The sequence below is a fragment of the Arachis ipaensis genome, chromosome B5, assembly GCF_059453495.1.
Source record: "Arachis ipaensis isolate K30076 ecotype BB chromosome B5, ASM5945349v1, whole genome shotgun sequence".
Lineage (NCBI taxonomy): Eukaryota > Viridiplantae > Streptophyta > Magnoliopsida > Fabales > Fabaceae > Arachis > Arachis ipaensis.
The window spans coordinates 123,481,390-123,500,252 of NC_142440.1; the positions used below are offsets into that span (position 1 = coordinate 123,481,390).

At 35.2% G+C, this 18,863-nt stretch overlaps 1 pseudogene; it reads right to left on the reverse strand.

Annotated features, from left to right (window-relative positions):
- Positions 1-7,783: 7,783 nt before the first annotated feature.
- Positions 7,784-8,309, reverse strand: LOC148565647 (secreted RxLR effector protein 161 pseudogene; annotated as a pseudogene).
- Positions 8,310-18,863: the final 10,554 nt, after the last annotated feature.

Below are 18,863 nucleotides of genomic sequence, written 5' to 3' on the forward strand. Positions count from 1 at the left end.
TTTTTTGTGGGTACAAAACTAATTTTGTTTATTTATAGTTAAATTTGTCAATTCTTTAAAATTTCATGGTTAGAAATAATAGTTTATTTTTTCTTTCTTGTTCTCCTATTTTGTTTTATATTTTTACTATTATTTTCTTTATTTTTTCTTTTTTGTTATTGACTTATTGTATATAAGAGTAAACCTTGGAAAGTGATTTTCAAGTTCATATATATGGAAGCTAACAAAAGTGCACGACTGATTAGTAAAACAAGGAGCAACTTCTTCATCAGGTTTGCAGTAGATATACAACTCCCCTAAATAATGATTTCCAACGTCTTGCCTCTTTTGTCATGTCTTTATCCTTTAACCATTGGACTTAATCGATTTTCCTCATGCGCCATATCAACCAAATGCTGACCAAACCGGAGTGGATATGCTATTTCAATCTTGCGACCACAGAGCCGAGTAACTGATAAACGCTATATGTGAATCAGCTGCTGCTAACTTAGTAACTTAGTACCACATCGAGAACTTGGCTGAAGAATGTGGTTAACCACTCATGACACTGCAATCAACTTTGCACCCAAAATTTTCTATTCTCCATCTCAATTCCATGACGTCCGACATTGCTGAAATTCCTTTTTAATAATATTGTTGATAGTCATAGGAGGATTTGAGCTCCAATTTGGGTATAAGCTGCCAGAATGCACCATTTCTGCAATCTCATGAGCTAGTGAGTTGCCTTGTCATGGAACTCAGGTAAATCCACTACTAGAAATTTTCCTAGCCAACTTCCAAATGTCCTCTAGAATTAGATTAATTTCTTTGACTTTACTGCTTGGGAAAGATTCAAACTATTTGATTCAAAATTATCTTTTTCATAGATTTCTGGCTATTGTGAGAGCATTTCTAACTGCTAAAGCTTCTGCAGCGAGTGCTGAGCTTGCTACTATCTTGGTTGTTGCTCCATAATTAGCTTACCTTCATGATCTCTGAATACTGTTGTGATGGCTCCGATTGCCAAGTCCTTCCAAACTGTGGCATCAATTTTGCATTTAGTCCAATCCTTGGGTGGAGGTTGCCAGATAATTACTCTGCCTTTTATTATTGTTATTGGAGTAATCATTCTGCCTGTATTGTTCTTGTAATTGGCTTTCCTTTCTTGCTGTGTAGTATCTGATCTTCACAGTTAATTTTTTTATTAATCCTGTGAGTCCATATTAACTTATCCATTTCAATGATTATGCTGACCAGGGTTCTCTTAATTTTTTCCACCATGGAACCATCAAAATAAACTCTAAGTTTATCAATGTTCCAACTCCCATCTTTATTTAGAAATTTCTTGACAACTCTTATTTCATTATTCCTTGGTATCTCAATTCTTTCCTGCCCTAGGATTCATCTGTCTTCCCATATAATTACTTTTTCACCTTTTCTTATTAACCATCTGCCATTTCTTAAAAGAAAATCCCTTCCTTGTATTAAGCTTTTTCCAGGCCCAAGATGATGCTCTTCCAATTTTTATTTCTTTGAAATCCTCATTTGAAAAATATTTAGCTTTGAGAACTTGTGCCCAAATAGCTTAAGGATTTTCAAACATCATCCATGCTTGCTTGGCAAGGTGAGCCAAATTTTGAATATAAAAAGTCTTTAAAATCGTTGCCATTATCACTCTTGCTCAGACATATCTTTCTAGCAACTTTCGTGCTTAGCCTTTGACAGAACCCCTTTGGGAAATTAACCATGTTCATGGCATAAGTCAGGATTGCTTGAAGTACCGACTTGATCAAAACTTCTTTCTCGACTTGATTTAGAAGCTTCCTTTTCTATCCTTCTACCTTGTCTACAACTCTCACTTCAATCCATTTTAAGGCCTTATTCTGCTCCCAATGAGCAGGAAGCCTGAGATAATTTCTTGGATTATTCCATGCTGACATGTCCATAATTTTTTCTATATCAACCCTAGTCCTAATCGAAACTAGGTAGCCAAAGACACCTCCGTGTACTTGTTAAGGATTATAATGAGTTCGAAAATTTCGTCCTTATTAGCTTTCAAAAAGCGATGCAGTCATCCACAAACAAGAGGTGAGAAATAAGGGAAGCTTTTACTCATGAGATTTTCCCTTCCCTCATAGTTATTTGCATAATAAGTGTAAACACTTCAGTCACTATGATAAAAAGGTATGGAGAAAGTGAATCTCCCTGCCTTAAACCTCTTTGAGGCTTGATGCTATTGGACAAGATACCATTTATCTTAATTCTATAAATTTTCTAACACATTCCATCATCATCATGACCATTGTTGATGAAATCCAAGTACCTTAAGAGTAGCTTCCAAAATGTCCCACTTAAGCCTGTCATATGCTTTGTTCGTATTTATCTTAATTGATAGGTTTTCTGACACCTCCTTTTCTTTCTTATTTAAGGTATGAAAAATCTCTTGCACAATCACAATATTATCTTGTATAAATCTTTCCTTCACAAATGAACTTTGAATGAGAGATATAATCTTTGTAGTCACTTTCCTAAGCTTAAGCACCATCACTCTAGAGACAATTTTATAGATAAAATTACAGCAACTAATGGGCCTCATTTGGTTAAGAGACTTAGTATTTGTTTTACCTTAGGAATCAACACAATAGTAGTTTCGCAAATATTGTAAGGAAGATTCCCTTACTTCTTTTCCAATGATGTCCCAATATTTTTGGAAGAAAAATCTGTTCAAACCATCTGGATCTGGAGCCTTGAGACTTCCCATGCTAAAAATCATCTCCTTGACTTCTTTATCTGTGACTTCCTTCATTAATTCTTGATTCATATATGTGGTGACTCTTATAGGAACTTGACCAATGCAATCTTCCATATTAATGTTTTCAGTGGCCTTGAACAACTTATTAAAGTGTTTTTCTGCTAACTTAAATTTTCTTTTCTTCACAAACTAAATTCCCACTTGAATTTTTAAATCTTTCAATCCGATTTCTAACCCTTCTTTGAATAGTTGTCGAATGAAAAAAAGATGTGTTCCACTCCCCCAGCTTTAGCCATTTCACTCTTGTTTTTTTACCCCAGTATTTTTCTTCCTGTCTTCATAATCAGGATATCTCCAACTTCAATTATTTAATAACCTCTTGTACTTGTTTTAATTTGTTTTTCTGTCTTTCTATCTCCATCTCTACCCTTTTAAAGGTTACATTGCTTCATTCAGATAATTCTCTTTTACACCTCTCCATTCTTTGATTAAGATCTGTCTATTGATTATTTTTTTCCTTTCTACTATTCTCCTATCCCTTTCTACTATTCTCCTAGCCCTTTCTCATTATATTTTGACACTTTTCATGGTCTGCCTAATATGCCTTGAATTTAAAGTACTTGGTTTTTTTTTCTTTTAGGTCAAGATTAAGCACCAATGGTGTGTAGTCAGAATTTACAGCAAGTAGGGTCGTGAGCGTAGCATGATGGAAAAGTCTCTGCCATTCTCAGTTAGTCAAGGCATTGTTTATTCTTTCTCGTGAGACAAAACGGTTTTTGGGATCACTGAACTAAGTAAATTTCAATCCTTGAAGTTCCATATCCATGAGAGAATTATCATCCACAAAATTTCTAAATGCTTGGACTTGATTATTTGGTTTGATATGTAACGCTATCTTCTCATCTTGAGATATGATGACATCATTAAAATCCCTAAAGAATACCTTTGGAATATTCTGATTAGCATTTCTATTTGTAAGCTCTTACCACAAATATCTTCTCTTTCTGGGTCAAGATGCCCATATACAAATATACATTTTCAAAGCTTATTATTGCTACTAGCTATATTTGCTTTAATAAAATTGTCACACCAGGCATAAACATGAAAATATATATTACTTTTCCAAAATACATGGAGGCTCCTAGACAAGCCCTGGGATTCTACACAAATACTTAGTCAAAGTCTAATTTCCTTCTAATTCTATCACTACTTTGCTTACCAGCTTTAGTCTCTATAAAAAATAAAACGGACGGCTTAAAAGTTTTGAACAAGTTTAGCAACTTTGCTATTGTCGTGAGAGCTGTCAACCCGCGACAATTCCAGCTTATGATGATAATGGTTGTTGGTGGGGTATGATGAGGCCTGTCTCCTCGGTTATGTCTTGTTTGTCCATCCTTTACATCCTCTTGTTGTGTTCTACTTCATCTGTTATCTCCAATTCAGCCTATATTTTTCTTTTTATATACATTAATTCATCTTCTTCCCTTCTCCTTTTCAGCTTCAAATTCATCCTTACACTATGTACCAACTCTAATTCTCATTTTTCATTTGTTTTATGTTCTATAATGTCATGCACATCAGCCTCCATATCCTCATGATCCACCGCTTGTTCCACAAAATAAATTCCCTTGTTTCAGTTCTTTGAATGATGGTTTTACCTTTCTTGTCTTTGCTTTCTTCCAGCCTCGGTTTATGTCTGTAGCTTTAGAAATTTTCTTTATCTCGATATTATTGTAATAAGAATGGGACGTGGATGCCCATTTCCTATGTGAGGCTCATATTCTCAAAAATGAAGTATATTAAAGGAGCATTAAAGAAAGTTGAAAATGTAAACATGATTTACGTATATAAATAGAAGGCAAAAGCCTCAGGAGAGATACAACAAAAGCAATAAAATCTTCTCTCCCTCTTTTATAATACAATTCTCTCTCTTACTTTATTTTACAAGTATTTTTGAATATTCTTCTCTCTCACTCTTTATATTAATATTAGTAAATATATTAATCATCTTTATTATATTGAGATAGTAATTGTGGTACTAGAGTCTTCTACCTATACTTTTATTTTATATTTATTTTACAACACATTATCAGCACGAGACTCTGATCAAATTTTTAGGAAGACTCAGGTAACAAATTTTCATTATGTCGAAACTCTCTCATCTTGAATTCAATGCTCTTGATATATCTGGAAACAATTACTTATCATGGATACTAGATGTTGAAATCCATCTTGATTCAATGGATCTTGGAGATACCATTAAGGCTGAAAATAATGCATCCCAGAAGGATAAAGCCAAAGCCATGATTTTTCTTCGTCGTCATCTTAACGAAGAATTGAAAAATGAATATCTCACATTAAAAGATCCTGAAGATCTTTGGAAAGACCTTGAAGAAAGGTACAATCATAAAAAAAACGGTGATACTTCCTCAAGCCCGATATGAATGGACGCACTTGCGTCTACAGGATTTTAAATCCATAAATGAATATAATTCTGCAATGTTTTAAATCACCTCACGAATGAAATTATGTGAAGAAAAGATAACTGACAATGATATGTTAGAGAAAACTTTCTCAATCTTCCATGCCTCGAATGTGCTCCTGTAGCAGCAATATCGAGAAAAAAGATTTAAAAAATATTCTAAGTTAATTTCTTGCCTTCTTGTTGTTGAACGCAACAATGAGTTACTCTTGAAAAATCATGGAGCGCGCTCAACTGGAGCCGTCCCATTTCCTGAAGTAAATGCGGAAAATTACCCCATAAGAGGTAAATGGCAAGGTTTTAATAACAAGAAAAATTATGGGAGGAAAAGGAATTATATTCAAAAGGGAGGATCTCACCAGAAGTGGGATAAAGAAAGAAATATTGGGCAAAATAAATCAACAGAGGATAAGTGTTTCTGTTGTGGTGGAAAGGGCCATTGGTCGCGTACCTGTCGTACCCCAAGGCATCTAGTCGATCATTATCAAGCATCTTTAAAAAAAGACGACAAAGAAAAGGAGACGAATTTTGTTTCAAATGATGTTGCTGAAAACTCCACCACTCATTATGATGTATTTGATTTTGTTGAGGACCCTGAAGGAAATATTGGTCATTTGATCAATGATGGAAGAGTTTAATATGTGGGATTGTTAAGTATCTATGTAAATAAATAATGTAAAGAACTTATTGTTAAGTTTTATTTTCTATGTATTTAAGTTTCAAATGTGATGTACATAAATAATGAAATTGTAGGATTACAAGTGTTCATAACACGCAGCAGAAGTAATAAAGTAATCCTATTGATCTATTTTGTGCTTAAAAATTTATTGAAATAAGATGAGTTAGATGCCAATACCTGAGTACCCTAGTGAATGAAAACTTTCTCCTTCGATAGCACGAAGGTACTATGTGTATCCACACCGAGACTGATCCTTATTGTCAACTCCTTAACCAATGGATTTAACTGAGAAATTTCTTACAACTCCTTGCACCAGCAATTCTTCACTAAGAATTGGAATATTTGTGTATGTGGAGGTAAAAGAAAAACTTGTGTGTTCTTTCTTTTATCATATACACATATATATAGTATGAGATTGGTGACTGATTTGTGAATCAAATTACAACTTAATTTGAAACAGAATCAGTTGGGATCTTATCCATATTTAAAATTCATCATAGAATAAATAATTAATTATTTAATATTCTCAATTATCATATTATTATATTCATGGTGCTAGCAAAGAATATAATAATATTTCATTTGAATTAATATAATTATTTATTTGATCTAATCAAAATAATAATTAAATGATTATTTACCAAGGATTAGAACACTCGTTAGTGTGTAACCCCATAGGTTCAATACTAAGCGGGTAGTAAATTAGTCATACTAAATTTACTAATCAAGGTTGGCGTCTAGCAACGCTCCTTGACGACCCGATAGTATGAAGTAATAATATTTTTACTAAGAACCCAAGATGAACAAAAAAATACAACTCCTTCCATCTTTTCAGCTCTTGGCTAACTTTTAGAGTACGGTGTGATTGTCAAACTTTAACTTGTAACCATTATTATAATGAATTATGAATGACTTAAGAAACTCATTTCTTAATTCATTCAAACCCCTTGGCCAAGGCATTGTTTATTTCATTCATTATAATCGTAGAGCTCAAACTCATTACCATAGTTGATGGATTCCATTTTGACTAGTCATTAATTTTACAAGTATTTAAATCATACCCAATGTCCATTCAACTAACACCGTAGGGTGTTAGGTGTCCGAAATCAAAGTATAACAAATACATTGTCAATTACTATCATAGTCGCAGGTCAAAGGAAAATTCTAATATTATGTTCATCATAAGAATATCCTATAGACAAATATACGGTAACTATAACCATTAGGAATTCTTAGAGTGAGTTAGTTCAATGGTTATATATATATATATATATATATATATAATTTAATAAATGAGATCTATTAATCTTCATCCAATGAAGACTATTATATATATATATATATATATATATATATATATATATATATATATATATATATATATATATATATATATATATATATATATATATTAATCTATCCGAATCACTAATGTCCCATTTTTAGTGATTCTACGATTAAGAACAATTTAAATTAAAAGTACTCATAAAACGTATATCTCATTATTACGATCCTTATCGTAATTATTTGTTTCTAATTTTAATTAAGGACACTATCATAAATTATAAAAGTTTATTCTTATGAAAAGAAATAATAATAATAATTCACAATAGTATTTTGTTGGACATACACACTTTTCTCCAACAATGTCCCACTTGCACTAGAGCCAATGACAGATTGGATCTAGGGCATACATGTATTTCCAACAAAATCTCCCACTTGCACTAGAGCCAATCAGTCATATATTTCAATCCCAATTCCCACATGTGCTTATCAAACTCTTTTGATCCAAGTGCCTTAGTGAATGGGTCTGTTGCATTATCCTTCCCAGCAACCTTTTGAATTTCAACGTCTCCACGTTCAACGATCTCTCTTATCAAATGATACCTTCTCAAGATATGCTTAGATTTTTTATGTGATCTTGGCTCTTTTGCTTGTGCAATAGCTCCACTATTGTTGCACAGTAATGGAAGTGGTTCTTTAATTGAAGGCACCACACCAAGCTCGTTTATGAACTTCTTCATCCACACAGCTTCTTTAGCAGCCTCACTTGCTGCTATGTACTCAGCTTCAGTTGTTGAATCAGCTACAGTAGCTTGTTTGGAACTTTTCCAACTCACTGAACCACCGTTTAAGGTGAAAATATAACCTGAAGTAGATTTGCTATCATCTTTGTCTGAGGCAAAACTTGCGTCAGTGAACCTTTTTGGTATAAGTTCAGAATCTCCATAGATGAGGAATTGGTCTTTGGTTCTTCTTAAATATTTAAGAATGGATTTAACCACCTTCCAATGTTCCTCACCAGGATTTGCCTGATATTGACTGGCTACTCCTAGCGCATATGCGACATCAGGACATGTATATGTCATGGTATACATGATAGCTCCCACTGCACTAGCATATGGTATTATACTCATGGGTACTCTCTCTTCAGAAGTTTTAGGACAATCCTTTCTACCGAGAGTAATTCCAGTGCCTATTGGTAAATAGCCCTTTTTGGAGTTTTTCATGTTATACCTTTTCAATATGGTATCAATGTACATAGATTGTGAGAGTCCGAGCAACCTTTTAGATCTATCTCTATAGATCTTTATTCCTAGAATATAGGTTGCTTCTCCCAAATCTTTCATGGAGAATTGTTGAGATAGCCAAGTTTTGGTATTTTGCAATGCTGGTACATCATTTCCTATTAGTAATATGTCATCAACATATACTACTAAGAAAATAACTGTACTCCCACTAAACTTTTTGTATATGCAAGGATCCTCTTCACACCGGATAAAATCAAACTTTTCAATTGTCTTATTAAAGCAAATGTTCCAACTTCTAGAAGCTTGCTTTAGCCCATAAATGATGAGTTGCAGCTTACAAACTTTACTATGATCAGATTGAAGTGTGAAACCTTCAGGTTGTGTCATGTACACTTCCTCTTTGAGTTCTCCATTAAGAAAAGCTGTTTTCACATCCATTTGCCATATTTCATAATCATAGTATGCTGCTATAGCAAGTAGAATCCGAATAGATTTGAGCATTGCCACAGGAGAAAATGTTTCTTCATAATCTATTCCCTCCTTTTGACGGTATCCCTTGGCAACTAGACGGGCTTTATAAGTCTCTACCTTACCATCTGCTCCAATCTTTTTCTTGTAAACCCATTTGCAACCAATAGGTTTTATGTCTTTTGAGGGTTCAACCAAAGTCCAAACATTATTGATCCTCATAGACTCTATTTCAGATTCCATGACACTCTGCCATTTTAGACTTTCGGAACTTTACATTGCCTCTTCATAAGTCTTAGGATCATTATCATCATAATCGATCCCATTTTCCACATCATCTTGCACCATTAGGTTTAGCCTTAGTGGTGGACAATGTTCTCTGGTGGACCGTTGATAAACCACTATGTTATGATTTATCTTGTGCTCAATTGAGTGGTTTTTATCTACTCTTTATCCACTTATTCATATTATTTGCATGGTTTTATATTTGCCTTCCTAATTATGTGCTTTGATTGAAAACATGCTTCTTTGATCTTATATTTGCTTATTATTAATCCTCTCTTATTACCATTAGATGCCTTGATATGTGTGTTAAGTGATTTCAGAGATTACAGGGCAGGAATGGCTCAGAGGATGAAAAGGAAGCATGCAAAAGTGGAAGGAATACAAGAAGTTAGAGAAACTGCTAAGCTGTCCAGCCTGACCTCTTCACACTCAAACGGCTATAACTTTAGCTACAGAGGTCCAAATGACGCGGTTCTAGTTGCGTTGGAAAGCTAACGTCCGGGGCTTCAATTTGATATATAATATGCTATAGTTCTCTTGACGCTAAGCAACGCGACCGCGTGATCTATGCGGCCGCGTCGCAGTGACAAAAAACCAGCGTGGCAAAATTCGAAACCAGTGAATTCTGGACTGTTTTTGACCCAGTTTGTGGCCCAGGAAACACAGATTAGAGGCTATAAAGTGGGGGAATGCATCCATCCATAAGGAGTCTCTCATATTCACAATTTTAGGAGTAGATGTAGTTTTTAGAGAGAGAGGTTCTCTCCTCTTTCTTAGGATTTAGAATTAGGATTCTTTTCACTTCATGATTATTTCATCTTTTGCGATCACAGGTTCAATGTTCCTTTTGTTTATTTTTCTAATTTAATTTATGAACTCTTCAATGTTACATTTGATATCTTTATTAGTGCTAATTTGAGGTATTTTCAGTTTATGATTGTTCTCTTTGATTTAAGTTACCATTGCTTCCCATCTAAAGACATTGTTATTATTCTAGCAATTTTACTTTTTCCCCTTTTGGTCCTGGTTAAGAGATCAGTAACTCAACAATTATCAAACTCAACATATTTGATAATCGCTATCTTGCTAATTGAGCTGAACTTAAGTAATCCCAACCTTTTCTTAGGAAATAAATAGGATTCAAAGGTCAATTTAATTAGTCCCTTGACTATCCTTTGCTTTAGTAAAGGTTGACCAAGTGGAATTTAGATTTAACCTTCATTGTAGTTGAGAGAGATAACTAAGTTGGACCTCTAATTTCTCTTACCTTGCCAAAAGTTTACTTTACAGTATTTATTTATTTTTATTGCCATTTACTTTACTTGTCATTCAAATCACTTGCTCCTCATCTTCTAAACCCCGATTACAACCTTTATAGCCAATAATAAGAACATACTTCCTCGCAGTTCCTTGAGAAGACGACCCGAGGTTTGAATACTCGGTTAACAATTTCTAAAGGGGTTTGTTACTTGTGACACCCAAAACGTTTGTATGAAAGGACTTTTGAAGGTTTAGAAACTATACTTGCAACGAGGATTTATCTGCAAATTTTCTAGACCACACAAAAGTTCCTCTCATCAAAATGGCGCCGTTGCCGGGGAATTGCAAACGTGTACCTTATTATTGGTTATTGTAAATATTTTATTTTTGCTTGTTTATTTGTTTTTGTTTTTTTTTTTATTTTTGCTTTTTCTTAAGTTAAGAGGTTATTGGTTTTTTATTTTAAAATTTTTATTTTATCTTATCTTATTTCAAAAATCAAATTTCAAAAATTTAAATTTAAAAAACCTTTTAATTTAAATTTATTTTTATTTTCATTTTTAATTTTTATTTTGCTACTATGAACTCTCACCCCTTTGGCTATGAGTCTGGTTACAATAATGTTGCAGGAAGAAAAAATTACAATGAGAACAGGCATCAAGGTTGGAACAATCAAAGATGGGAGGAGCCACAAGGATTTGATCAACCCTCATGGCAACAACCACCTCCAATGGACTATCAACAACCACCACCATATGCCTATGAACCCTTTCCTCAACACAACTTTGAACTACCACACTCACAAGCCAACTACCACCATTCACCTCCATATGACCCTAACCCTCAACCACCATACCAACCACCTTATGAGCCATATGAACCATACACAGAACCACCCCAATTCCAACCCAATTACTCACAAGAACCACCACTTCAATATTCACCATGTCCATATCCATCAATCCAAGAGCACTGTGATCCTATTTATGAAAGCCGAGTGTATCAAGAGACAAAGGATCGCTTCAAGGAAATAGTGGATCGATTTCAGGCAACCATTCGACAAGTGGAGCAAGCATTAATTCAATGGGCTTCTAGGCGCTCAAATATACAAGGAACAGCCACAGCTCCATGTGGACAGTCTAGTGAAGAGCGTAGCATGAAGGAGATACCAGAAACCCCAGTCGACAAGACAGAGAATGAATTCGTACTAGAACAAGTAGAAGAAGCTGTCATTGTTCAAGAAGAAGAGCTAGTTGAAGACTTAGGAGATGCAGAACCTCCATGGGAAAGTCCAGTCATAGAACCTCCTTCCAAGACGGTTGAAATTGATGCTGAGGAGGGTGTACAACCTCCAAGGCATATCACAGTTGAAGACTTGGAAGAGGTTGATCAAGTGATGGAGATTCAACAAGAAGAAGCACAACCTCCTATGCCCTTGGATAGCAATGAAGAGGAGATTGAATTGAAAGAGAGCTACCAAGAGGAAGAGGTTGAAATTGAAGAAGCTTGCAAAGAGGTGGTAGTTATCAGAAAAGAGCACAAGGGAGTGGAGCTTGCAATTTCATTAAAAATACCTCCCCCTAAGTTGCCATCATCCTTCACAACATTCAAGTGGGTAAAATTCATATCCCATAGCTTTCTAATCCCACTTGAATATGGGCTATTGGAGACGGATGGTCAACTTAGAGCTCTTTGTGACATTAAGAGTAAGAGGAAGATGGCCAGTGGTAAGAATTGTCCTGCAAGGTTCATCATGGTTGGAAGCTTTAAGTTTAAACGCAAAGGTTGGTATAAAGCTCAACTGAATAGGTCTAGGAAGCTGTTTGGTCGCTGCGGTGAGAATTCAGATCACCTTTCACCCGGCTAGAAAAATGCAGATCGAGCCAAGAACGGGTGTAAAAGCAAGATTTGGGATCCTGGAATCTGCTCTGACACTTGTCACCCCGAGAGCCTAAGAATCTGTTTGAAGCTTTTTAAGGGCTTTACATGCTTAGTTTGGGATCCTGGAGGCCATTGGAATCACAAACATTGGTGGAGATTCCTGGATGAGTTCAAGCACAAGCCACCATAACAGGAAGCTCACCAAATGTCCAACTTAAGGACTTTAACTAAAAGTGCTAGGTGGGAGACAACCCACCATGGTATAATCATTCCTTTCTCAATTTTAATTTTATTTAGTTTTGTTTGTTTTTGAATTTTATTTTATTTTGTTATATTGAACCTGGAGTTTTGCATCACATTCATATTAACACTGCATACTTCATTTTTTCAGATAAAAAAAAAAGAAGCCACGCGACGCGACCGCATCAGCGACGCGTCCGCGTCGCAAGGAGAGGGGAGAAAATAAAAACGAACAGAGAGTCACGCTGGAGCGTGGCTGGAGGCGTGCCAGTGGCACAAATCAACCCACGCGACCGCGTCGCCGACGCGTCCGCGTCATATGAGAATACTGGCCTCCCACGCGATCGCGTTCCTCACGCGGCCGCGTGACCTGAAATCGGCGTAAAAAGGGTGTATGGCAGTAAGTTGGGCTGGAGTGAGGCTGGACTCGTGCTGGAAGCCCAAACCCTCCCACGCGAACGCGTGCCCCACGCGTCCGCGTCATATCCTCAGGATGGCCACTCACGCGATCGCGTCGACCACGCGATCGCGTCACCCAGAATTTTGGCAAAAAGAGTTCGAACAGAGAGTTGCGCGACCACGAGGCTGCACTCGCGCCAATCGCACAAAACAGGCCACGCGATCGCGTGACCCACACGTCCGCGTCACCTGACCTCCTTGCGCACCACGCGACCGCGTCATTCACGCGTCCGCGTCACAAGCGGCGCACAGAATATCCAGATCAGCCAAATTTCTTATCTTTTCTTCTCTAATCCTTATTTTTCTTATCCTTTCTTATTTCTTTCTTCTTCCTTTCTTATTTTCTTTCACCTTCATTTTATTTTTCTTCATTTATTTGCATACTTCATTCATTGCATTATTTTCATGGGTGTTAGAAATTTATTTGGGTCATTATTTCTATATTTTACTTGTGAATTATTAGAGGAATTATTTGACAATTATATATATTTATTTTTAAAGGGTTGCTTGCATGTTCAATTTATCATTTTCATTAGATTATTTACCATGCATGCTGTGTTTGTGAAAACGCCTGTATGGCATTGTGCACTGCTTTTCAGTATCTTTTATCCTACTACTCTGAATGCCTACTTTTCACAAAACCCCTTTTTCATATCATATTCATTCAATATAATTGTCATTACAAACATGTTGCTAGTTTGAAAGACTTGGTAATCTAACTTGGACATTGAATACTTGATCTATGCTACTCATGCCTTTGCCTGCATGCCAATAAACACCTTGCATTCAATTGTTATCATATGCACTAGCTATTTTCCATTGATGACTTTTCACATGTACTCACGAGCGTGTGTTAACGTCATTCTTCTTTATTGTGCATTGATTACCACCTTTCCCGCTCTCTTCCTTGCTCTAACCCTTAGCTTTAAAAGTCACTTTCTTTTTCCCTTTTCAGGATGACCACCAAGAAGGGTGAAGAGAAAGCTACTCCCAAACTACCGGCAAGGAAAGGAACAAAAAGAGCCCCAACCGAGGAACCACAACCCCCGTCCACTTACAAATCTCAGCATGCACCGAGGACGGTGCAATCTTTAAGTGTGGGGAGGTCGATACCGATCTCCGTGGGTTAGTACCTTCCTATCTCAAACACCAATGGTTTATTTTTCTTGTTAATTGCTGCATTTGCACATTTAATTGCATGATTATTTGATTTTTGTGCATATTTTACCACTTGGTTAAAGTAATATTTTCTTTTTCAAGAAACCTTTTAGAAAATTTCACTAATTTGAATAAAATTTAATGTTATACTTGTTTGAAGAGATATTATACTGGAACATGGTTTAGAACTCGAACACACAAAACCTGTGAGATTTTTGAGCCTATTTGAATTGGTTGCATTTTATCAACCAAAATTCTGTTTTAGTGTGTATTTCTCTCTCTAAAATTGTGATCTTTGTCTTGCTTAATTCTATATTTCTATTGTTTGATGTATGCATACACTTACATGATTGAGGCCTTTGTTTCACTAAGCTTACATACCCATATGGCTTTAACCTTTTCATTATCCATTGCAAACCAATTTTGAGCCTATTTTACCCCTTTGTTCTTTACTTTAGCACATCATTAACTCTAAGCGGAAAACAATAATGTCCTTAATTTGAATCCTTGGTTAGCTTAGACTAGTGAGAGTGCTTATGATTTAAGTGTGGGAAAAGTGGGTTTGGAAATATTTGGTTTGAGAATTGGGTGTTATATATCTTTATGAAAATGTGAAAGAAATGTTTAGGATATGTTCATGCATTCAATAATTTAATCATATGCATTGAGAAAAAAAAACAAAAAAAAAAATATATATATATATATATAAAAAAAAGAGAGAGAAAAAGAAAAGAAAAAGAGCAAATAAATAAAAGGGGACAAAATGCCCCAAAGTAAGTGATGAAAACAATGCATATGTACTGTACTTGAAATTAAAATGCATGAATATGTGGAAAACATGGTTAATGGATAGTTAGATGTGGTATTATGATTACATGGATTGTCTAAAGTTAGGTGGAAAGTTTAAGTTAATTAAGGATTTAGATTTTAGTCCACTTGGCCAAATACAATCCTACCTTGACCCTAACCCCATTACAACCCTTAAAAGACCTCTTGATATGTGCATCTGTGCATTAAATTTATGTTGATTGTTAGATGAAGAGCAAGCCTTAGAAAGCAAGGTTAGTAGAGAATTGAGAGAATCGAACCTTAAACACCTGAGTGATTAGAGTGTATACACTACCAGCAAGGGTTCGATGCTCAATTCCTTGTTCCTTGCTTTCATAAGCTATTTTCTTCTTGCAAGTTTATTTGTGCTTCATTTTTATGATTTGAATTAGTGAAATCCAGTTCATATCTGTTCTTAAAAGATTTGTTTATTTTTAACCAAGTAGGTAGAAACATTTTGCATTTAGTTGCATTCATATAGATAGGTTGCATTTCATACATTCTACCATTCCTCTTTATCTTTATAGCTTCTCTTGAGCTTAGCATGAGGACATGCTAATGTTTAAGTGTGGGGAGGTTGATAAATCACTATTTTATGGTTTATCTTGTACTCAATTGAGTGGTTTTTATCTACTCTTTACCCACTTATTCATATTATTTGCATGGTTTTACATTTGCCTTCCTAATTATGTGCTTTGATTGAAAACATGCTTCTTTGATCTTATATTTGCTTATTATTAATCCTCTCTTATTACCATTAGATGCCTTGATATGTGTGTTAAGTGATTTCAGAGATTACAGGGCAGGAATGGTTCAGAGGATGAAAAGGAAGCATGCAAAAGTGGAAAGAATACAAGAAGTTGGAGAAACTGCTAAGCTGTCCAGCCTGACCTCTTCACACTCAAACGACTATAACTTTAGCTACAGAGGTCCAAATGATGCGGTTCTAGTTGCGTTGGAAAGCTAACGTCCGGGGCTTCGATTTGATATATAATATGCTATAGTTCCTCTGACGCTAGACGACGCGACCGCGTGATCCATGCGGCCAAGTCGTAGTGACGAAAAACCAGCGTGGCAAAATTCGAAACCAGCGAATTCTGGACTGTTTTTGACCCAGTTTGCGGCCCAGAAAACACAGATTAGAGGATATAAAGTGGAGGAATGCATCCATCCATAAGGAGTCTCTCATATTCACAATTTTAGGAGTAGATGTAGTTTTTAGAGAGAGAGGTTCTCTCCTCTCTCTTAGGATTTAGAATTATGATTCTTTTCACTTCATGATTATTTCATCTTTTGCGATCACAGGTTCAATGTTCCTTTTGTTTATTTTTCTAATTTAATTTATGAACTCTTCCATGTTACATTTGATATCTTTATTAGTGCTAATTTGAGGTATTTTCAGTTTATGATTGTTCTCTTTGATTTAAGTTACCATTGCTTCCCATCTAAAGACATTGTTATTATTCTAGCAATTTTACTTTTTCCCCTTTTGGTCCTGGTTAAGAGATCAGTAACTCAACAATTATCAAACTCAACATATTTGATCATCGCTATCTTGCTAATTGAGCTGAACTTAAGTAATCCCAACCTTTTCTTAAGAAATAAATAGGATTCAAAGGTCAATTTAATTAGTCCCTTGACTTTCCTTTGCTTTAGTAAAGGTTGACCAAGTGGAATTTAGATTTAACCTTCATTGTAGTTGAGAGAGATAACTAAGTTGGACCTCTAATTTCTCTTACCTTGCCAAAAGTTTGCTTTACAGTATTTATTTATTTTTATTGCCATTTACTTTACTTGTTATTCAAATCATTTGCTCCTCATCTTCTAAACCCCGATTACAACCTTTATAGCTAATAATAAGAACATACTTTCTCGCAGTTCCTTGAGAAGACGACCCGAGGTTTGAATACTCGGTTAACAATTTCTAAAGGGGTTTGTTACTTGTGACACCCAAAACGTTTGTATGAAAGGACTTTTGAAGGTTTAGAAACTATACTTGCAACGAGGATTTATCTGCAAATTTTCTAGACCACGCAAAAGTTCCTCTCATCAACCGTCGAAGAGATAGTTCTTGTACCAAATTTGGAGGTTGTTGAACCGGTTCCAAAGGTAGTTCAAGGATTAGTTCATTAATCTCTCTTTGAACTACTATTGGTTCGTTATCCTCAACTCTTGAAGATGATAAATTTGGTGTTAGTTTGGGTACATCCAAAGTTGGTTGCTCAACTTGAATTTCATATTCTTGAGCTTGTACTATTTCATTGGTTTCTTGAACTTCATCAAGTTCTATTTCTTCACCTTGTCTTCCTTCAGAAAGAAATTTCTTTTCTAAAAAGGTTCCACCTCTTTCCACAAACACTTTGTGATCAGAGGGATGATAGAAATAATAACTCATTGTTTCTTTAGGGTAACCAATGAATATACATTTATCGGACCTAGCATCAAGTTTATTACTTTACAATTTTTTAATATATGCTGGACATCCCCAAACTCTAATGTGCTTGAGATTTGGTTTTTGTCCTTTCCATATCTCATATGGTGTTGAAGAAACTGCTTTAGTGGGTACTTTATTTAGCAAATATGCTGTTGTTTCTAAAGCATAGGCCCATAAATTCAATGGAAGATCAATAAAACCCATCATGGATCGAACCATATCTAATAAAGTTCGATTCCTCCTCTCTGAAACACCATTGTGTTGTGGAGTACCAGGAGGTGTCCATTGAGAAAGAATCCCATTTTTTTTTAAGTACTCAAGAAAATTATCATTTAGATATTCTCTTCCTCTATCAGATCTAAGCACCTTAATGCTTTTACCTGTTTGATTTTCAACTTCACTGCGAAAAATTTTGAACATTTCAAATGACTCAGATTTGTGTTTCATAAGATACACAAAGCCATATCTAGACATATCATCAGTGAAAGTGATAAAATAGGAATATCCTCCTTTGGCTTGAATTTTTATTGGTCCACAAACATCTGTATGTATTAGTCCCAATAATTCTGTAGCCCTTTCTCCATATCCCATAAATGGAGTTTTGGTCATTTTTCCTGAGACAGGATTCACAAGTTATATATGATTCATAATCATATTTGTTAAGGTAACCTTCTTTATGTAACTTAGAAATCCTTTTTTCTCCTATATGACCAAGTCTACAATGCCAAAGATATGATTCATTTACTTGATTATTCCTCTCTCTTTTGAGAGTAGAAACATACATGACAGAATTACCATTTAAATCAGGAAGAATATAAATGCCATATTGGAGATAGCCATTTACGTATAAGTCATCACCATAATAAGTAGAACAAATGCCATTTTTAATATTAAAATAAAAACCACGTTTGTCCAACATAGAAACAGAAATAACATTTGCAACAAAATTAGGAACATAATGACAATTCTCCAATATTAATGTCTTGTCCGTAGGAATTGCTAAAGAAATAGATCCTATAGCTACAACAGCAACATTTGCTCTGTTCCCGACTTGAAGGTAAGTTTCTCCCTTCTTCAGCCATCTACTTACTCGTAATCTCTACAACGAATTACAAATATTATGAGCACTTCCGGTATCTAATACCCATATAGAAGAATTAATAGTAGCTAAAGAAATCATGAAAACTGTTTTTAAGCATGTCTTACCTTCCTCTTTGGTTTTCAAAGAAGCAAGGTACTCCTTGCAGTTTCTTTTCCAATGACCTTTGCCTTTACAATAAAAGCATTCAGCATCATTTTTGTCAGCCTTTTCTTGTTTGCCCTTGGGTTTGGTCACACCACCCTTAGGTGCCATGGGTTCTCTTTTAAAATTATTCTTTCCATTTCCTTTTGCTTTCCACTTTTCTTTCTTCTTAGAAGAGCTGCCA